We start from the raw sequence: 23,787 nt of genomic DNA, 5'->3' as shown, positions 1-23,787 counted from the left end.
TCTCTATACCAAGTGGATAATATTCTTCCTTACGAGACTGATTCAATTGTTCCAGGTCTTCGAGGTCAATTTTAAATGACCAATTATACCCTAAATCATTCATATCATACCCCCATTGTTCTATTCTCATACAAACGATACGCACTTCTTTATAAAAATTTATTTTAATTCGAACTGTGAATTCTCTATGACCTGGAGATAAAATCAACACTTCTGTATCTTTGGAATATACGGCCGTTTTATTTAAGGATATATATTGTGATAAATCGCTTAATCTCACCAAATCATCCAAGTCAGTCGGGCTTGGATAATTTTTTAATTTATAAGCATTTTTCATATTAATATTTTTGTTATATTTATGTCGTTCAGCCTGTGCCTTTATGTAATAATTTGATAAATCAATATCCAGTTCTTGGGATACACCAAAGATAGAACCATCTTTACCAACATAAGTCATTTATATTAGATTAAAAATAATGTCATAAAATTTTTAATTTTTGTTGAGTTGAAATAACACATATAGACATAATTGACCACAACACTTGGAATTTAATTCTTGGACTTGAAATGTTTGATAAACACCATTCTGTAAGAATTTTACGACTTCAACAGGTGGTGGAAGACCAAAACTATCAAAATAATATTTGTCTTGACGATTAAAAATACAAACCCAATGAGAAACGTTCCCATTATTATCTTTGCAGTTCATAATAATATTCTTTGTATGTTTAGGCACATTTGTTAATTCATCTCTCATACAAATAACCACATTATGAATTTTTTATTTCTTACAATATTTGACAAGTTGTAAATTTGATGTTGTATTCTTTCCAAATTCTTTAAACCACTCATCAATGCTCATTTATTTATGAGAAAGATATAATCCATTACCTCTTTTAGTTAATTTTACACCTGCGCGAAGTTGTTTCACCTTAGCATTATCACTCAATGCATTATTCTTATCAGTCACAGTATCACCATCTGGCTGTTTAAAAATGATCCACAGATATCGTGGCTTTCCTTCCAGAACACCCAAATTCCACGTGTAAGTGGTTTGGTTGAGTTTAATGTGTTGACATCTTCTGTTGAGGTATGATACACTGAGTGGTTTCTTTGAGTTAAGTCTTCTATTCAACATCTCTTCTGTTTTAAGATTCGGAGTATATTCACTAATATACCAACTCATTTCATCAATTACAAATTTATTCTGCTCACCAAAAGCACTCCCAACACCAAAAAGCAATCTATTTTCATTATCATTCCTTTGGAGTTGAAATCTAATTTTAAGACCATACAGAACTTTATCATGATCACAAAATCCAAATATACCTTTAAGAGAAACTGCCACAGCAAAACTATTAACTGCTTTTGTATCATCATTATACGCTCCTTTCCTTTGAGTATATCCAGGGTCTGTGGTTGTTCCCGTTGACATATCAGGAATAAAACCTTCGACAGACCCCTTTCCCATTCTATCACTGAATGAATATGGTGTAAATTCATCATTTCAGATACAGCAGAGGCATAATCAACCGCTTCAACTTCTTGTGTTCCAATGTATAAACACACACAATGAAACATTTTCCAGAAGAAATCATTTACGAGTGTAGCGTTTGTGTTATTCACAGCCTTAGTGAATTTAAATTTACACAACAAGAAACTTTCGCATAGATTCAAATAGTTTTGTTGATTATTTATTTCAAAACTTTTTGTACCATTTGCATTCCAGTCTGCTCCAGTTATTGCATTTACCTTGAAGTAATCTTCTTTTTTAGTGGAGTTTGAGATGATAATAGTATCATCCAAATCATAGATACTATCAATTGCTTCCATACTTGTATTTATTTTGGATAAAAGATGTTAAAACTTTTGAAACCCTGACCCAAGTATTTTAATTATTTTCTGTGGTTCTTGGGGGGACAACTCAGTTTTACGTTTTTTAATTTCTTTAATTGCTTGTAATTTATAAGATTCCTTTTGGGCATCTTTTATGCTCTTTACAGCACCTCCTACATTTCCCACAGCAGAAGCAGTTGAACCAATTAGGTCTTTCTGTTTGAGAATAGTTGAACCGATACCCATCAGAGTATCAATTACCCCATCTCCTCTAAATTGATGTCCAACACCCCTTTGTCCCTTAGGTTTATAGTATCCTCTACCAAGATACATACCTTCACCCTTGTAGTATGGGGAAAGGAACATCCCATCCCCTGTGATTATTTTATATTTTCCCAACTCGTGTTTCCTCACAATAACCATCGTATTTATTTATTGTAAAACTTCACCTAGGTGAATTCTGATGGATATAACTTCTCCATTAAAAGAAATCATACGATTATCTTGGTCGGTTATCCGAAAATTTGTATGGTTTTTGTATGGTTTTTCCTGACACAGGAGATAAACCAAATTTTTGGGTTCCATATTGAATAACCAATTGTTATTGTTCCATACGTCCCATTAGTTTCAATCTTTTTTGAGGAGAAACCCAATAACTCTCTAAATGAATTATCAATTGTGAAATCAACCTTGTAGTTATTTTTAACTTTAATCGTTGATTTTGAAGTTTGTTTTTGAATGTCTATAACAATACATTTTGGTTCATCACCCTGTTCTTTCATAAGACGAGCAATTTCGGAAGATATTTGAGAAATCTCATATGCTCCAGGTGAGACTGTTATCGTTTTGTAACCACTTCTGGGATTATAACTAAACTTGTCATTTTTATCAGTTATATTAAATAAGGTATTATAAGTTTCCATGGACAAGAAAGATGCCTCATATTCTTTTGTTGGGTCAAGTTGTAGTGGGTATGGGAATGAAGATGTGTGGTCCCTTGTTGTGAAATTAAAACTCAGGATTGTGCTTCTCATCTTATTTAATATGAGATAAAATGTCTTTATATTGAGATTTATTAATTATTTTCATGTTCATCAACTGGTCTAAAATGGCTGATGCTTCAACAAAACAATTGTTATTTCCAGCCTTCTTACTACCTCACAACAATAACAGTCTGTTAACTAATTGTGATGGGTCATTTGGAAGAAAACTAATACCTGAACCAAGGATACTTTAAGCCTGAATAATGTGTTTCTCCTCATTTTTCTGACTTTTACCAGAAATACTAACCCTATAATTTAGAGTGTTCAGCAGATCAATATATACTCTATCATCATTATTTTTCATATCCAATGGTTTATCAATATACTTTGATTCATACCTCACAGTTGAACCTTGTGTTCCATCTTTTGTGAGAAGATCTTTTTCCATCATCTTTTTCCATCTTTTCCATCTGGCATCTGCCTGGGGGATGGCCAGACGGAGGCCCCTGGAGTACCGGCGGAAAGTGGACGCAGCGACGCGCTGTTCTGGCACATGCTCCCATACCTGACCTGACCTGAGAAGAAACATTAATCTCACAGTTCGTTTAACAGGGGGTTGAGCAGAACCCAAGAACCTTAATTAAATATCTTAATGAAATATCTTAATGAAATATCAAGAACCTGAATAAAATATCAAGATGAAATATTGCTGGTTGTTCTGTTGGAATGAGTCCTGCTTTGGTTCTTGAATCCGCTGAATATTCATTGTTTTGAAGAGCATTCACAATATAATCAGGGGGTCGATTAATCTCTTCCATTTGTTGAAATAAACCTTCATCATCATATTCTAATTCTCCTAAATGCTCTAATTCTTCCTCCGTCATTTGATTAAAATCTTTTAACATTTGAAGTTTTTTAGGAGTATATTCTACTGTGGGAACTGTGGAAACATCTTTCATTTTTTCTTGGGAAATTTTTAAAAGTGGTTTAAAAAATTTCTCTTGTTTTCTTTCAAATGCTTCTTCGCCCGTTAGTTTTTGTCTGCGTTTCTTCTTTATGTCTTCCTGTTGTTTTACAACTTTTTAAACCAACTCTTGATATTCCCTAAATCTTCTTGCTCTTTCTTTCGCATCCATTTATTTATTGAAAAATATCATTTAATATCTCATCTTGCTTCACAACAATATATTTATATTTTTCAGTCGTGTGTTCCATGTAATCCCCAAATTCCTTTTTACTACATAATGTGGAACAATTCTCTCTCCAAAAATTGTTTATATCTATTGAATTTAACTTGAATAAAATAAAAGTATTAGCATTGTTTCTGATGGAATGACGAGGAAGTTGAAAGTACGATTGACTAAGATAAATACAATTCCAAGAAGAATGTCTCCCTCTTGTGTAATAGCTGTCCATTACCGTTTGGTTTCTCTCATTAACACAATCATCAAAGATAACGAGGTTCTTTTTAGATTTATCCAAATCTTGGGGAGACGGTATATCATCCGTATTATCACTAAGAATACAAGTTATCGGTTTTGATTTCTTTTTACATCTCTGTGTATCACAAAATAGTTGTATTATATCTTCAATGTTATTATCATTTAGGTTTTTTTGAAGTTTAAATAAGCCGATTATATCTTCTTTTTGAATACCAGCATTAAAACCTTGTGAGAGTAGTTGATACTCTGGTTGAAAACTCGACTTTGTGAAAATTATTAAATTATCATGATCTAAAAAGTTGGGAGTCAGGAGCATCTTTAAAAGTAAGCAGGTTTTTCTACATCCACTTGAACCAACTATGATGCATCTTAATGAATTTAGGAGATTTTTATGGTTGTTAAATTTTATCTTATTTTCCCAAATGGGTAAAAAAATCATTCATTTATATATTTGGAAAACAGGTTATTTAATTTATTATTGGCTTTTTTAGAAACTCTATATTTTATCCTAAGTTCAGGTTTAATTTCAAGATAATCCATTATTTTATTTATGCAATATCTTGTGTTGATATTTCCCTGAAAATCACATCCATGAATAATATATAACAGCAATCCTTTGAACATTTCTCTAATATGTTCAGTTTCTTCCCTTGTAAGGAAAGGTGTGTTATCACCCTCATACTTTACATTCATTTCTCTGATCAATGTTGTAAAGTAATTCATTTTTGGTGTAAATCTAAAATAATTATTTTCCTTTTTATATTTTTTATTATCATTAATTTGAAGATAATCACAGAATATACATTGTTTATAGGCTTTTGATTGTGTTTAATCCCCGTCTTTCACACGCAGGACAATTCTCAAATTTGTCATGTGGAGAATCAGGGAATTCAAGAGGCTCAAAAGAGAGTAAACTATTCATATTTATAAAGTAAATCTTTACTTAAACTGAAATTCATCTTCGATATCATCTTCGATACTTTCAGAATCATCTATACTTTCATCACATTCGTTTGAACACAAACTCTCAGTATCATAACTATCGTTTGAACACAAACTCTCAGTATCATAACTATCGTTTGAATGCAAACTCTCGGTATCATAATCACTCTCATAATCTTCAAAATCTTCAGTTGAATATTGACTCATATTTAATTAGTTGAAAAAACATTACCATCAATATCTATATACTTTTTTTCATTAAGAGATTCAACTGCAACATTTTTTATATTAAAGGTAATTTTAAAATGATCCTTAACTACAATAGAATGAAATGTCATTTCACCTGATATATTAACATTCTTTATTTCATCAGGATTTATATCTTTGGGGTTGTTGAAAAAAATACAAATTTCTCCTTGCATATTACAGATGGTCTTATCTTTTCTTTGTAAAGCTTCATCCATAAGGTTTTTATTTTTTGATTCTTTTTCTTGTTTCATTGCATTTTCTAGTTTTGAATATATTGCCAGAAGGAGAGGAGAAACTTTTGTTAGAGATACCTCAATTGATGTTCTTCCAGGTATACTAAAAGCCCTTCCACTGAAGGAAATTGAAGAACTCATATTATTTGCCATAATTGTTTTTATCCAATAGTTGTTATATTTATCTTTGTTCAATTTTACATCCTTACCATATGTCTCAGTATCTTTAACAAATGAAGAGATTGATTGAAACTTGTGTTTTGTGTCTTGAAACATTGTATTTATAAAGTGAAAAAGTTGGAGGATAAAATGGTTTTAAGCACAGATTCACCTATAAATTAAACAAAATTTTCATGAAGAAAATTTTAGTTTCAGCAAAGTTTTATTATATAAATATGGTGAATACAACGTACTGCGATGTTTGTAATCACTGATATAAATATTATAAAAAACACCTTCAAACCAACAAACACACATTCAATCTTTTCAAACAAATATCTCCTCTTGAGTTGGAAAGAAAACATTGTGATATCTGCTCAAAGGATGTTTTGAAGAGTAGTTATAATAGACATCTTCAATCACAAAAACACAAGAAAAATGAGTTTAAAGTAAAGGGAGACTATTATATTGAAAACACTGATGGGGAATTTAAAGGGCATATAAAAATAAGGATTTTTCAATTTGGAGAACCCGGTGCATCATCAATAGCTGAATCAATTGAAATAGTGAAACCTGATGTTGAAAAAGTTATTAGAAAGACATTAAAAGAAATAAAAACTTTAAAGTTTTATATGGGAGTAAAAATGAATATGAAAAGACAAGATGAAGAACAAACTCCTTATATGAGAACAGATCTTCATTTTATAACATCATTTCAAGATTTTTTGAATAGTGGGGTTTATGAATAACTATCAAAACAAGAGGAGGATGTTGATAATACAGTGGTAGGAAGTGGATTCAATATTAAAAAAATCATCTTTTTAGATATACACATTCTAAAATCAAACCCTCTTGAAGCGTCTTCTTTTATTGAATTATCAAAAGAAATAAAACTAAAGAAGGCAGTTGTTAATATTAAGAACAACGATAATAAATGTTTTCTCTGGTCTGTTCTTGCTCTTACATCCACCAAAATGTAATTCAGAAAGAGTAAAACAATATATGAAATATGAGAATACCTTGGACATTAAAGATTTTTAATTCCCAATGCCACTAACAGATATTCCTAAATTTGAGAAAAAGAATAATCTTTCTATTAATGTATATGGATTAACGGATACAAACAAAGTTCAAATATTAAAAATTTCAAACAACTATAAAAATGAAGAAACACACATTGATCTTTTATATTTTAGTGTTGGAAATAATTCACATTACACATACATCAATAATTTATCAAGATTAATCTCTTCTCAGGTATTCAGAACAGCAAACAAAATATATCCTTGTAAGAGATGTCTTAATTCATTTCATACAAAAGAATGATTAGAACAACATTCAAAATATTGTAGTAATCATAAATCAGCTGTAATTACAATGCCTAAACCTGGTGAAAAGATTTCTTTTGAAGATTATAATAAATCTATCATGCACCCATTTGTGATATACGCTGATTTTGAATGTATCCTACAAAAGATAAATACTGCTTCTCCTAATCCAAAAGAATCACATACAAATAAATATCAAAAACATATTCCGTGTGGTTTCTGTTTTTATATCAAATCATCTGTTGGAGAAAAGTATAATAAGCTTGAACATTATAGTGGGAAAAAAGCTTCACAAGAGTTTGTAAAACGATTAGAAAAGGATTGTATAAGACTAACTGAATTAATGAAAGAAACAAATGAACTGATGAAATTAACCAAAGAAGAAAAATTAGAATTTAGAAAGAACAATATCTGTCATATTTGTGAGGAGGAAATTGAGAAGTCTAAAGTTAGGGATCATTGTCATCTTACTGGTAAATATAGAGGTCCTGCTCATTCCTGTTGTAATCTTAATTATAAATTACCTTCTTTTATTCCAGTCTTTCTTCACAACAGTGCCAACTATGATGCACATCTATTTATAAATGAACTTTTAAAAACACCAGGGAATATTTCTGCCATAACAAACACAATTCAAAAGTATATTTCATTTACAAAAATGATATTCACAAAACCTTTAACTCGTGTTAGATTTCTAGATTGTTACAAGTTTATGGGAACACCACGAGCCAACCTTGCATCAAATCTAAGCTCCACGGGCTCTTTTCCAAATCTTAATTCATTATTTCCAAAAGAGGAAATTCTCACGACAGAGGAAATTCAGATTAAAGAGAGAATTCAAAGTAAAGAGGAAATTCTAATTAATGAGGAAATTAATGAAGAAATTCTAACTGAAGATGAGATTCTAATTATAAAGAAAATTCGAACAATGAATGAAATTCTAACAAAAGAGGAAATTCTGATTATAGATGAAATTCTGATTAAAGAGGGAATTCTAACTAGAGGGAAAATTGAAACAAGGAATGAAATTCAAAGTAAATAGAAAATTCTTACAAGTAAGGGAATTTATCCTGATGCTTATATGGATTCATTTATGAGATTTAAAGAAACACAACTTCCTTCAAAAGAAAGTTTCTATAATAACCTTAATGAAGAAGAGATAAGTGATAAGGAATATAAACACGCACAAGAAAGTTGGAAAATATTTAAGATAAAGAACCTTGGAGAATATCATGATTTGTATCTAAAAACAGATGTTTTATTGTTAGCTGATGTGTTTGAAGCTTTTAGATCACTCTGTCATAATAAAAATTGTTATGGATTAGATCCTGCCCACTATTTCACAGCTCCTGGTTTAGCTTGGAGTGCAATGTTGAAAATGACAAAACAAGATATAGATTTAATCAGTGATGTAGATATGCTTTTGATGATTGAGAAGTCTAAGAGAGGTGGAATATCACAAGTATGTTCAAAAAGATATGCGAAAGCAAATAATAAATATCTTCCAAATTATGAGAGTGAAAAAGATTGTAATTATTTGATGTATTTTGATGCTAATAATTTGTATGGATGGGCAATGTCTCAATCTCTGCCTTATAGTAAATTAGAATGGGTGGAAGAAAAGGTTTATGAAAAGGCTTTGATGAATATTGTTATTTCTTCTCAAGAGGCATTGAATGAGGAAGAAGAAGGTTATTATTTTGAAGTTGATTCGAGGTACCCGAGTGATCTTCATAATAAGCACAAAGACCTTCCTTTTGCATGTGAGAAAAAAACCCCAAAGAAAGAATGGTTAAGTGATTATCATAAATGTTTTAATATTAAAGGTAAATCAACAGAAAAGTTATTAACAACATTCTATGATTAAGAGGGATATGTTTTGCATCAAAGGAACTTGAGACAATATTTATCTGCTGGGTTGAGAGTAGCGAAAATTCATAGAGTTTTAAAATTTAAACAAAGTCCTTGGATGGAAAAGTATATTAAATTCAATACAGATATGAGAGCAAATAGAAAAGTAAAATTTGAAGGGGACTTTTATCAATTAATGAATAACGCTGTATTTGGAAAGACTATGGAAAATGATAGAAACAGACAAAACATTAGATTCGCAACATCTTGGAAAGAAACTTCTCGATTGATAAATAAACCAAGTTTTGAGAGAGAAGAGGGTTTTTCAGAGAACTTTTCTGCCATTCATATGAAAAAGGAAAATATTGTCATGGATAAACCAATTTATATTGGAACAGCAGTTCTTGATTTATCAAAGATATTGATGTATGATTATTTGTATAATGACTTAAAGAAAGAGTATGGTGAAAATGTTTCATTGTTGTATATGGACACTGATAATTTTATTCTAGATATAAAAACTGATGATGTTCATAAAGATATGAAGAAAAATATTGGAGTATATGATACAAGTACTTTTAGTAAGAAGAGCGAGTTATTTTCAAAAAAGAATGAAAAGGTAATTGGTAAGTTTAAGGATGAATTGGGTGGAAAGGTTATGAGTGAGTTTATTGGATTGAGAGCAAAGGCATATGCTTATAAGTATGGTGATCAGATTGATAAACGGTTAAAGGGAATAAAGAAATATGTATTAAAGAAATCAATAACTTTTAGAAATCATTATAATTGTTTGATGACTAAGTAAGAAGAATATAGGAAAATGAATACAATAAGAAGTTATAAACATAACATATATAGTGAAGAAGTAAATAAAAAGACATTAGGAGCCTTTGATGATAAGAGATTTATTTTCGATAATGGAATAGATGGTGTTCCATATGGATATTGTATGATAGAGTGAATATTTAATCATAGAGTATATAGAATAGATTGTGTTCCATATGGATATTGTATGATAGAGTGAATAGAATAGATTGTGTTTCATATGGACACAAGTTTTAACGATGGGAAGATGGGTTAAGGTTTTTAAGGGCTACCGCCGCATTTTTCACAATATATAAATGGTCGAACCAAGTATTAATCAAAGTAAAGAGTGGAGAAAATCTCAGTCTTGGTATATAAATGGAAAACATCATGAATGTGAAAAATATCAAATAAGTCTTATTGAAAAAAATAACTAAAATAAAGGTAAATAAAACTAATAAGCGAATCAATTTAAAAACCAATAAGTTAGAGGATGTAAAGAAAATAATTGATATCCTTGAATGGACTGAAAAATTTGATGGTTATCAATTGAACAATGGAAAAATCATTTACTACAATCTCAAAATGATATGCAACTCAGGAGGTGGTCAGATGAGATCATTAAGAGAAGTATATCATTTCATAATGACACAAAAGGGGTATCTTGAAAAATATAAAGATTCAAATGTTTTATTTTTAAATATTTCAGATGGGGATTATTGTGCAAAGACAATTCAACTATTGAAGGAATTTGAGAATGAACAAATGTTTATAGGTTCAATGAGTGAGCGAAACAATATGCATTGGTTATTTGAAAAAGAGTTTCCTCTCAGCTTACATGTTTCAGATATTTCTTCAGAATCACCTTTAAAAAATCACATTACTACTTCGCTACTTGATTTGTTTGTATTTTTTTCAACAACCCTAAAGATGTAAATCCTGATGAAATAAAGGATGTTAATATATCAGGTGAAATGACATTTCATTCAATAGTAGTTAAGGATCATTTTAAAATTTCCTTTAGTATAAAAAATGTTGTCGTTGAATCTGGTAATGAAAAAAAGTATATCAATATCGATGGTTATATCATTAAATATGAGTCGATATGCAACTGAAAGTATAGATGAATTTCAGTTTAAGTAAAGTTTTACTTTATTAATATGCGAGACTTTCCTGATTCTCCATATGACAAATTTGAGAATTGTCCTGCGTGTGAAAGACGGGGATTAAACACAATCAAAAGCCTATAAACAATGTATATTCTGTGATTATCTTCAAATTAATGATAATAAAAAATTAAAAAAGGAAAATAATTATTTTAGATTTACACCAAAAATGAATTACTTTACAAGATTGATTAGAGAAATGAATGTAAAGTACGAGGGTGATAACACACCTTTCCTTACAAGGGAAGAAACTGAACGTATTAGAGAAAGTTCAAAGGATTGTTGTTATATATTATTCATGGATGTGATTTTCAGGGAACTATCAACAGAAGATATTGCATAAATAAAATAATGGATTATCTTGAAATTAAACCTGAACTTAGGATAAAATATAGAGTTTCTAAAAAAGCCAATAATAAATTAAATAACCTGTTTTCCAAATATATAAATGAATGATTTTTTTACCCATTTGGGAAAATAAGATAAAATTTAACAATCATAAAAATCTTCCAAATTCATTAAGATGTCTCATAGTTGGTTCAAGCGGATGTGGAAAAACATGCTTACTTTTGAAGATGCTCCTAACTCCCAACGTTTTATATTATGATAATTTAATAATTTTCACAAAGTCGAGTTTTCAACCAGAGTATCAACGACTCTCACAAGGTTTTAATGCTGGTCTTCAAAAAGAAGATATAATCGGTTTATTTAAACTTCAAAAAAACCTAAATGATTATAACATTGAAGATATAATTCAACTATTTTGTGATACACAGAGATGTAAAAAGAAATCAAAACCGATAACTTGTATTCCTAGTGATAATATGGATGATATACCGTCTCCCCAAGATTTGGAAAAATCAAAAAGAACCTCGTTATCTTTGATGATTGTGTTAATGAGAGAACCCAAACTGCAATGGACAGCTACTACACAAGAGGGAGACATTCTTCTTGTAATTGCATTTATCTTAGTCAATCGTACTTTCAACTTCCTCGTCGTTCCATCAGAAACAATGCTAATACTTTTATTTTATTCAAGTTAAATTCAATAGATAAAAATAATTTTTGGAGAGATAATTGTTCTACATTATGTAGTAAAAAGGAATTTGGGGATTACATGAAGCACACGACTGAAAAATATAAATATATTGTTGTGAACAAGATGAGATATTAAGAGATATATTTTTTGTTTTATAAACAATTACAAAAAAAATGACAAGTATTATTATAAATCTTGTGGGTAAATCTGCTTCTGCGAAAAAAAAACCTTCATAAATCAAGGTTCTTGTGTAGTACAAATGAGAATATTGTAAATTTACTTAACACCCCGTGATACGCATTGAATCAACAACAACTAGAGCAATAAGACCTGGAGAAGTAAAAGGTGAAGATTATCACTATATTTCAGTGGAGGAACATATGCGATTGAGGAATGAAGGTCAAATATTTGAGGAGGTTTCTCTTGGTACAACAAAATATTCACATTGTAAGAGTGAGTTAAGGAAACTAAAATCTGGTGGTCTTGGGATATTAGAAACTAATCCAGAAGGAATGAGACAAATTATTAAACATCTAAGCGGAGTGAAGATTTTATCATTCGGTTTTGATGTTGATGAAGAAACTCAATGCAAACGTATGAAATGCAAGTATGAGTGAAGAAGAAATTACAACTCGTATTAATGTTAATAAAGAATTTGATGAAATATTTAAAGAAAAGGATTTATTTGAACACATCTACTTGGAGGATGAAGAAAAGGAAAATTTCCCTGTTGATCTTTACAATTCATTAAATGATATTTTCCAATAAATAAATGGATGCGAAATAAATAGCAAGAAGATTTAAGGAACATCAAGAGTTGGTTTCAAAAGTTGTAAAACAACAGGAAGTCATAAAGAAGAAATGCAGACAGAAACTAACGGGCGAAGAAGCATTTGAAAGAAAACAAGAGAAATTTTTAAAACTACTTTTAAAAACTTCCCAAGAAAAAATGAAATATGTTTCTACATTTCCCACAATAGAATACACTCCTAAAAAACTTCAAATGTTAAAAGATTTTGATCAAATGATGGAGGAAGAATTAGAGCATTTAGGAGAATTAGAATATGATGATGAAGGTTTATTTCAACAACTGGAAGAGAATAGTCGACCCTCTGATTATATTGTGAATGCTCTTCAAAGCAAGGAATATTCAGTGGATTCAAAAACCAAAGCAGGACTCATTCCAACAGAACAACCAGCAATATTTCATCTTGTTCAAGAAAAGGGATTGATATTTCATGATGAATTAAAGTTCTTGGGTTCTGCTCAACGTCCTGTCAAACTAACTCCGAGATTAATGTTTCTTCTCATAAAAGATGGAAGACAAGGTTCAATTGTGAGGGATGAATCAAAGTATATTGATAACCCATTGGATATGAAAAATAATGATGATAAAGTATATATTGATCTGCTGAACTCTGTTGATTATAGGGTAATTCTTTCTGGCAAAAGTAGGAAGAATGAGAAGGAGAAACACATTATTCAGGCTTTAAGTATCCTTGGTTCAGGTGTAAGTTTTCTTACACGCTGTTAGGGTTAGGTTAGGGTTAGGGTTAGGTTAACCTAACCCTAACCCTAACCCTAACCCTAACCCTAACCCTAACCCTAACCCTAACCCATCACAATTAGTTAATAGACTGTTATTGTTGTTCGGCAGTAAGAAGGCTGGAAATAACAATTGTTTTAATGAAGCATCAGCCATTTTAGACCAGTTAATGAACATGAAAATAATTAATAAATATCAATATAAAGACATTTTATCTCATATTAAATATGATGAGAAGCACCATCCTTAGTTTCAATTTCACAACAAGCGAACACATCTTCATTCCGATACCCACTACAACTTGACACAACAAAAGAATATGAGGCATCTTTATTGTCCATGGAAACTTATAATACCTTATTTAATATAACCGAGAAAAATGACAAGTTTAGTTATAATCCGGGAAGTGGATACAAAACGATAACAGTCTCACCCGGAGCATATGAGATTTCTCAAATATGTTCCGAAATTGCTCGCCTTATGAAAGAACAGGGTGATGAACCAAAAAATGTTATTGACATTCAAAAACATACTTCAAAATCAACGATTAAACTTAAAAATAACTACAAGGTTGATTTCACAATTGATAATTAATTTAGAGAGTTATTGGGTTTCTCCTCAAAAAAGATTGAAACTAATGGGACATTTTACAGTGATAATGTCATTCAAATATCCTCAGGAATAAATTCGGTGTTAATTCACTGTGATTTGATTGATGGTGCTTATAATGATGGAATAAAAACAAATACAATATTTTCATTCAACGCATACTCTACCCCAATTGGTTATAAATTCAATATGGAACCCAAAAAATTGGTTTATCTCCCTGTGTCAGGAAAAACCATACACAGAGTAAATTTTAGGATAACCGACCAAGATAATCATATGATTTATTTTAATGGAGAAGTTATATCCATCAGAATTCACCTACGTGAAGTTTTCCAATAAATAAATACGATGGTTATTGTGAGGAAACACAAGTTGGGAAAATATAAAATAACCACAAGGGATGGGATGTTCCTTTCCCCATACTACAAGGGTGAAGGTATGTAACTTGGTAGAGGATGCTATAAACCTTAGAAACAAATTGGTGTTGGACATCAATTTAGAGGAGATGGGATAATTGATACTCTAATGGGTATTGGTTCAACTATTCTCAAACATAAAGACCTAATTGGTTCAACTGCTTCTGCTGTGGGAAATGTTGCAGGTGCTATAAAGAGTATAAAAGATGCCCAAAAGGAATCTCATAAATTACAAGCATTATAATAAATTAAGAAAGGCAAAACTCAGTTGTCTCCCCAAGAACGACAGAAAATAATTTGAGTACTTGGATCTGGGTTTCAAAAGTTTTAACATCTTTTTTCCTAAATAAATACAAGTATGGAAGCAATTCATAGTATCTATGATTTGGATGATACCATTGTCATCTCAAACTCCACTAAAAAAGAAGATTACTTCAAGGTAAATGCAATAACTGGAACAGACTGGAATGCAAATGGTACAAAAAGTTTTGAAATAAATAATCAACAAACCTATTTGAATCTATCCGAAAGTTTCTTGTTGTGTAAATTCAAATTCACTAAGGCTGGGAATAACACAAACGCTACACTCGTAAATGATTTCTTCTGGAAAATGTTTGATAGTGTTCGTTTGTACATTGGAACACAAGAAGTTAAAGCAGTTGATTATGTCTCTGCTGTATCTGAAATGATGAAATTTACACTCTATACATTCAGTGATAGAATGGTAAAGGGGTCTGTCGAAGGTTTTATTCCTGATATGTCAATGGGAACAACCACAGATGCTGGATATACTCAAAGGAAAGGATCGTATTATGATGATACAAAAGTAGTTAATAGTTTTACTGTGGCAGTCTTCTTAAAGGTATATTTGGATTTTGTGATCATGATAAAGTTCTGTATGGTCTTTAAATTAGATTTCAACTCCAAAGGAATGATAATGAAAATAGATTACTTTTTGGTGTTGCTCGTGCTTTTGGTGATCAGAATAAATTTTAATTGAGGAAATGAGTTGGTATATTAGTGAATATACTCCGAATCTTAAAACAGAAGAGATGTTGAATAGAAGACTTAACTCAAAGAAACCACTCAGTGTATCATATCTCAAAAGAAGATCTCAACACGTTAAACTAAACCAAACCACTTACATGTGGAATTTGGGTGTTCTGGAAGGAAAGCCACGATATCTGTGGATCATTTTTAAACAGCCAGATGGTGATACTGTGACTGATAAGGATAATGCATTGAGTGATAATGCTAAGGTGAAACAACTTCGCGCAGGTGTAAAATTAACTAAAAGAGGTAATGGATTATATCTTTCTCATAAATAAATGAGCATTGATGAGTGGTTTAAAGAATTTGGAAAGAATACAACATCAAATTTACAACTTGTCAAATATTGTAAGAAATAAAAAATGATGACACAATGTTGGGGAACTGTGGAAATAAGAGGATATTTAATGTCGCAACGTGTGCTAGTCAAGAATAGTTAAATCGATAGTAATATATTGAGCACATATGAAGAAAAAAACTACAACAACTACATCCTCCCTGGCTACCTTCCACCATTGGCCTTTCCGATGAGCATACGTGCCAAGCGCCTGTGGGGGAGTTCCATTGGCAATCAACGCTACCTAACTACCTGGTGCTTGCAGCGGTATCGAGTTGCGGGTTCGAGTACCATCGAGCCGGATTGTCAAGGATTGCACGAGGCAGGAAGGTCCAAGGAAGCTTCTCATCTCCAGCTCACCTTCCCTCCGAGGGGGGAGTATCAATAACGACCCAACGGGGTCCCTTTTTTGGGGGGTGTGTGTGTGTGTCTGGTGGGGGCCAGTCCTTAAGCAGCACCTGTATGGGTGCTTGTGTATAAATTTCCATTTATTTTATATTCTAATGACTCTGCCCTTATGTGCTTCTTATGGGCTTCATGATGGTGCCCAGGGAGCCACTGGGTTGTCTGGACCGCCTGGAGAAGTGGGAGGCAGTGGAACTGTTGGTGGTTCAGGTCCTATCGGACCTCCAGGCCCAAGTGGTCATGATGGCATGATTGGCCCTCAGGGCAATGCTGGAGACAGGGGTCTGCAAGGGGAGTCTGCAACACCAGGACGCCAAGGGGCAATTGGGATAATTGCACCATCAGGATCATCTGGGTCAGTGGGTGAGCAAATGGTGGGTGCAGGTGAGCACATGCATCTGTGGTGAAGGTAGTGGTGTGAACCCATGGGTCGGTTCAGACAGGCAGAATTCACATCTTTGTTTACGTTGAGATCTGAATTTGTTGTCTTCTGACGTCAGAATCGGTTGGTATTTTAAAAACGCGTTTTTTCATATCATAGCAGCCACCATACCTGGGAAGGCTCTCTGTGCATTGTATTGTCATAATGGTAGACAGTGGGGCGATGTACGCTCTCTGATGACGACCAACTTATGAATGGGAAAGAAGGGTGCGGTCGGTGGAACTAACTCTACTGCTCCCTCTTGCAGTCGTGCTTGCTGCTGATACCCAGCCCCCACAACAAAGTGGTGACCCAAAAGGTTTGCTCGTTTTGGCTCATAAAAATGAGCTGCACGAGCAAAAGGGGGATGATGTAGAAGGAGGTGCTGAGAATATGTTACACTCAAGAACTTGCAGAGGTGGGAGAAAATCGAAAATTTGTAAATTCGAAAGTTTTGGAAGAAGCTATGTGTTATCAAATGTTTGTGGTGTGTGCTGCCTTTGGGCTGTTGGTTGCATCACTGGTTGGAGCATGACTGTGCTGCTGATGTGGTGTCCCTATTACCAGTGTACTGATGTTCATTTTTTTTTTGCCAGTCTTAAAGGAGTGACAGGCTGAGTTAGCCCTCTGGGGTTCGTTTAGTGGTAAATGAAAGTTGAGCTCAGGGCTCTGGGATCCTGGTCACCAATTTAAGGGCAAGGCCAAACAGTACATATAATTATTGGTAGAATGTCTGGAAAATATATGGACATATATAAATGAAGATTAACTCTTGTGACGCTTATAAATATTGTGAAAGAGTTTGACAACAGGGTGTTCGAATGGAGGAACGTCCTAAAGATGCAGTGGACTGGACTTTTTCAGGTATTATTGGTTACCCAAGGAGCTGTCAAGAAAAGGTAAGCCAATCATGGATTCACGCATCTCATTGCAAAAGGATACAGGAAATCGAAAAGAGAAAGAAATGTTACTGGAGGTTTATGACAGATGTGGCAGTGTTTGATTAGCATGAGGATAATCGTGATAATATGGACAATAACAGATAGTGAGGACATTTTGGGAATGTCATAGAGATCAGAATGTTTGGTAGGTCAATGGTAGGGGAAACAAGGAATGGGTTGTGACAGGGTGCACAGGGAAGAAAAAAAGGTAAACATTGGGATCAATTGCATTAGGAAGGCGTATATGGGAAAACACGGATTACCCTTGTTTGCAGTTCCACTCCAGGGGGAGAACATGTGTGGGTACATAGTCCGTAGACAAGATAGACGTTTTAACTAAAGTAGAGAAGGCATCAGTGGAAGGTAGAATAATAGAAATAAAAAGTAATTGGAAGAAGGGGGGTTATAATTGCACGAACTATGAGCATTGGTATTACCCTAAGTACAGAACTATTAAGCAAAAGGCTGTGGGACAGGGCCCGGCAAGAGCAATAAAAGTAACGAATTATGATGGATTGAAGAAGGGGGAGGGATTAGAAAAGTACCCCCCACATTTTCAGCTCATGCACAAACAAATTGGATTGATTTGTTTAGTTAGAGGACAAGGGGGGGACCCCATTTAGGAGAATCAACATGCCAGTACTATGCTAGACATGGGGATGAAATGGTGACCATAAAAGGGCGAATTAATGGAATAACCATACCTGTAAAAATCGAAGTAAATAACCTGCTTGAACCTCAGGCACCCCTAAATGGTACATATTTTGTGTGTGGGTATAAGGCATACTCATGGCTACCAGTGGGATGGAGGGGATCATGTTTTTTGGGATTTATACTACCCAGGATTCGAATCACTGACCAATCACCCTTTGTACCACAGGTCAGATCGAAAAGAGCCATTTCAGAAGTTGAGAGGTTTTTCATGATTGCATTCCCCTTTTATGGAGCAGGCAAGAGTGCAAGGGAAATTATCAATTTGGCAGCATCTTTGGAAAAGCTTGCTAATACCACCAGCGAAGGATTTCACAAAACGAGTGCCGAGCTGGTAGCTATACGGACAACCGTGATGCAAAACCGCATTTCTCTGGATATGCTTTTAGCAGAAAAAGGAGGGACGTGTGCGGTTATAGGTGTGGAATGCTGCACATACATTCCAGATAATTCAGAAGAAATTGATAATTTGGCTGAAAAAATTAAAGCTGAAGGTGCAAAATATCATGATTTTAACAAGGGATGGTCAATGGGATCTTGGTTGAAGGGAATATTGGGGAGTTGGGGAGCCTGGATAATCCATTGGTTGTTTATAGGGCTCATGATCTTCATAGCAGTGATTGTTGTCATCACTTGTATTAAAAATCTAATCAGGGAGTGCGTGAGACATTGTTCTTCTACAGCAAAGAAAACAACAAAACCGGAGACGGTCCTGGGGAAGCCTGCTGTGGTTGCTGTGGTCAAACCGCTGCCAACACCTCCGCCGTCTCTACCCTCCCCGATAATTCACTCTGGTTTTCCTCCCCAACCCATAGACCCTGAAAAGTACTGTGAACTTAATGGGACTGTTGACCCACTGCGTTCACTCACATTGGATGAGTGTCTCGACTTGCTCACACCGATGACGAAGATGGAAAGAAATGTTATCTGAACATTGCCTTGTTTGAAAATGTTGGGACTTTTCTTTCAAATTTTCTTTCACTCTGGCTTGCAGTTTATATTCTTGTTTGCTGATATTCTTTTTGTTGGTTCATAAAGAACACATTATATAGATTCTTGCTTGTTGTTTATAAAAATTATATTCTTGTTTGCTGATATTTTTTTGTTGGTTCATAAAGAACACAATATATAGATTCTTGCTTGTTGTTTATACAAATTATATTCTTGTTTGCTGATATTCTTTTGTTGGTTCATAAAGAACACGATATATAGATTCTTACTTGTTGTGTATAAAAATTATATTCTTGGTCATAAAGAACCATAGTTAGTTGAAAATATATGTATCTTTTTGTGTAAGTTGTTTTTTGAAAGGTAATTTTTGCTTCCTCATGACCTATATTCAAGTTATAATTGTTGAAATGTATCCATTGTTCTATAGAGGGGTGGGGTCTTGATGGACCGGTTGGGATGGTGGAGGGGGGGGCTTTTCTATGAAGCAAGAAAGTGCGGGCGGAGCTTTCGTGACGTAATGACCCACTTGGAGCTACTCAGAAGAGTGGGCCACTTCTGGACGAGACTCCCTTTTTACCACCTTGCCGCTCCATCAAGATCCCATCTCTAAAAAATATTATAATTGTGGTGTTCCTTTTCCACTATGTTTCTAAGTAACAGAGGGGCAAATGTGGAGCTGTTGAACAGCTCCCAAGATGAAAGCAGCCAAATTAACAGGATTACCTTTTCTTAAAATTGAATGTAGCATTTAATTGAGGAAGCCAAAGCATTTAAAATGCTCTCAGTAAGCTACCATTTTTGACTGTTGGTAATCAAAGCCAGTCGGCTCTCTCTCTCTCTCTCTCTCACTCTCACTCTCACTCTCACTCTCACTCTCACTCTCACTCTCACTCTCACTCTCACTCTCACTCTCACTCTCACTCTCACTCTCACTCTCTCTCTCACTCTGTCTGTGTTCTCTCACTCTCTCTCTGTCTGTGTTCTCTCACTCTCTCTCTGTCTGTGTCTCTTTCTCTGTCTCTGTCTCTGTCTCTTTGTCGTGCAGCTGAACATCTGGCTTTCTTGTTGGCCCTTGTAACAACATTCTTTGAGCCTTGGGCTCAGAGAAGTCCAATTATAAATCAGCACTGTTTTGGTATAGTTCAAAGGGGAACATCTAGTAGCAGAATGAGACGATAATATATATTGTGATAAAGATCTGCCTGATCAATAACAGATCTTCTTGCTTGTGAAAAGATAAAGGCTTTGTCAGGCCAGGAGAGAATATTTGCTGGGGTGTTGTTACTTTCAAAGAAACCAGATGAGCAGGAAAAATATATATAAAGTAAACCAAACTGCTTGCGGGGCAGAGTTTTGACTGGGCTGGTATACTGTAGGTATTCTGTGCCTTTCTACTCTCGTGTGTACACTTTTGATGCGCATTGAACCTCTTCTCTACGACGATTGGTGTAGTCATTGCTTGATTGCAGACCCTGATCTCGACATATATATATATATATATATATATATATATATATATATATATATATATATATATATATATATATATATATATATATATTGTTGCGGTCTTCGCGCCCGCCGGCGTGCTGACGGCCACGTAACTCGAATCGCGGCACGTCGCCCACCGGACGGACAATCCAGTCGTGACCCTCTCGGACTAACGCCGGGAACCAGTCACGGGTGGACCTTTCGGTCTCACCGCGATCGAGCCAATCAGCCCCCGCGTGGGATAGGGTTGCTCGCCAAATTCGACCTACCTAAGTACCCACGCGGAGGGTAGACCGGGCGATCGCACCTCGCCGCAGGTCGACTTCGGACACGGGCCACTTAAGCGACCCGTTCCGTACTATCAGAATAACCGAGCGGTGTTATCGTCGACCTCGACGGTTCGATTAATTATTGGGTGTATTCAGCCCACTACCAACCCTTTACGTGAAGCAAGATGAGGATTCAATGGAGGAAAAGACGAAGCGAAGCGGGAGAACAGTTCAACAATAAAGCACATTTATTCGCGGCACACGGGAAGCACACAAATACAATTCCACCAAATGCACACAAAAAAAACACAATGCCATTTACACAAAAAGCAAATATAAAAGTGAAAACACAGTGCAGAGCTAATACCGACTACCGAGCACACGGCAACACTTATACAATTCTACTTCACAGACGGCGCCGACAACACATACCCAAAACCAAGGAAAAGAAATACCCTCAAGGATGAGGCGGGCCTGAGGCCGAGACCGGGTCGCGCCTACCCGTCTGGTGATGAGACGCGGAGCGGCGATGGCGCCTCTCTCCGCGGGCCTCGCGGACAGTGTCAGGCAGGGGGTGGGAAAAGGGGCCCCCTTGGTCGCACTATCTCAGCGCGGGGGGAAACAGGAGGGGGTTGCTGATGCTCGGGGTATAGAGGATCTTTATTATCCCTGGTGTGCGTCTCCACCTCGGCCAGGTCGCGCTGCCTGCCTTCCTCGGGCGTGCAGCTCCCGGCACCGTCGCGAGCACCCCCTCGTCCGCCTTCGCCGCTGCCGCCTCTCCGCCTCTGGACTCTCCACCCTGGACTCTTCTTTGGGCTCTCCTCGTTCGACTCTCATCAGCTTCTCCAGCTACTGCAGGCTTCGGGCTCCAGACTTCCACTCTCTTCTCTCCACCCTCCGACTCCTTCTCCTTCTGCTGACTGACGAACACCGTCCTTTTATCCCCCCGTAGCTTCGACTTTGACCCCCTCCCTTTGACCTTTCACCTCGCTCCCCATTGGCCCGAGAAAAAGTGGGCGTGAAGGCTTTTTGATCCACAAATTTGCATATATCGATCGTTCTGGAGGCGGGGCCAAATCGCCCCTCGCTCACCAATTGGACGGCAAAAAGTGGGCGTGTGTCGTTTTTGATCCGTTTTTGAAGCACAAAATCCGTGATTTTGTACACGCTGTTCGACGTGCGCCCTGCACGAGTCCAACACCGGTACCCACAGCGGGGCAAGAACGGTGGCGATGCTACGGTTGCGAGGTGTGACGTGAAGGTCGTGGCGGTTGTGGTGAAGCGGTGTTGTGGTTGGTGGTTGATGTTGTGGTTGTGGTGGTAATCATGGCGGTTGGTCCAAAATAAAGATAGTAAAAGAAAAACGGCTATCCTGAAGAGTCGCAGCTCGCATAAATGACATGTATTCCCACTAGACAACGGGTTCGGGCCTAACTACACATGTACTTACCGAGATACCTCACCTAAGGGACCTGAATGGTGGTTTGCGAATCTGGTAACCACAACAATATATATATATATATATATATATATATATATATATATATATATATATATATATATATATATATATATATATATATATATATATATATATATATATATATATATACACGAGCCTGGTGTTGGCGCAGTGGTTAGGGCAGCGGCTTGGTATCCAAAAGGTCCTGAGTTCAAGCCCCGTTGGGCCACTGAATTAATACACCAGGGGGTTGACTCAGCCTGTCATCCTTCCGAGGTCGGCGAAATGAGTACCAGTATACTGGGCCGGTGTATACCCCAGTTAAAATAGGTGCACCATATCCCTGTGTCGTAAGAGGCGACCAGGGTTGCGTCAGGAAGGGCATCCGGCCTAAAACATGTGCCAAATCACTATGCGGATCATATGGATGATCCGCTGTGGCGACCCCTAACGGGAGCAGCCGAAAGAGGAAGAAGAAGAAGATGTATATATATATATATGTATATATATGTATATATGTATATATATATATGTATATATGTATATATGTATATATGTATATATGTATATATGTATATATGTATATATGTATATATGTATGTATATATATATATATATATATATATATATATATATATATATATATATATATATATATATATATATATATATATATATATATATATATATATATATATATATATATATATATATATATATATATATATATATATATATCCTGGTGTTGGCGCAGTGGTTAGGGCAGTGGCTTGGGATCCAAAAGGTCCTGAGTTCAAACCCCGTTGGGCCACTGAATTAATACACCAGGGGGTTGACTCAGCCTGTCATCCTTCCGAGGTCGGCAAATGAGTACCAGTGTACTGGGCCGGTGTATACCCCGGTTAAAGTAGGTGTACCATATCCCTGTGTCGTAAGAGGTGACCAGGGTTGCGTCAGGAAGGGCATCCGGCATAAAACATGTTCCAAATCACTATGCGGATCATACGGATGATCCGCTGTGGCGACCCCTAACGGGAGCAGCCGAAAGAAGAAGAAGATATATATATATATATATATATATATATATATATATATATATATATATATATATATATATATATATATACATTTTGAGAGTGGAGAGCG

General features: G+C 35.0%; 1 long non-coding RNA gene across 1 annotated transcript in view; it reads left to right on the top strand.

Moving 5' to 3' along the window:
* LOC147016251 (uncharacterized) overlaps nt 1–17,995 on the top strand; it is a 176,598-nt gene extending 158,603 nt beyond the window's left edge. The window contains exon 3 of the long non-coding RNA XR_015049011.1: nt 17,085–17,995. This is a non-coding gene — a long non-coding RNA (uncharacterized LOC147016251). The remainder of the gene's footprint in view (nt 1–17,084) is intronic.
* The last annotated feature ends 5,792 nt before the right edge of the window (nt 17,996–23,787 follow it).

Source organism: Eptatretus burgeri, chromosome 11 (assembly GCF_056783735.1).
Source record: "Eptatretus burgeri isolate ZD-2024b chromosome 11, Ebu_testis_v1, whole genome shotgun sequence".
NCBI lineage: Eukaryota > Metazoa > Chordata > Myxini > Myxiniformes > Myxinidae > Eptatretus > Eptatretus burgeri.
Note: the sequence above shows the minus strand (reverse complement) of the source record. Positions and strands in the feature narration are given on the sequence as shown.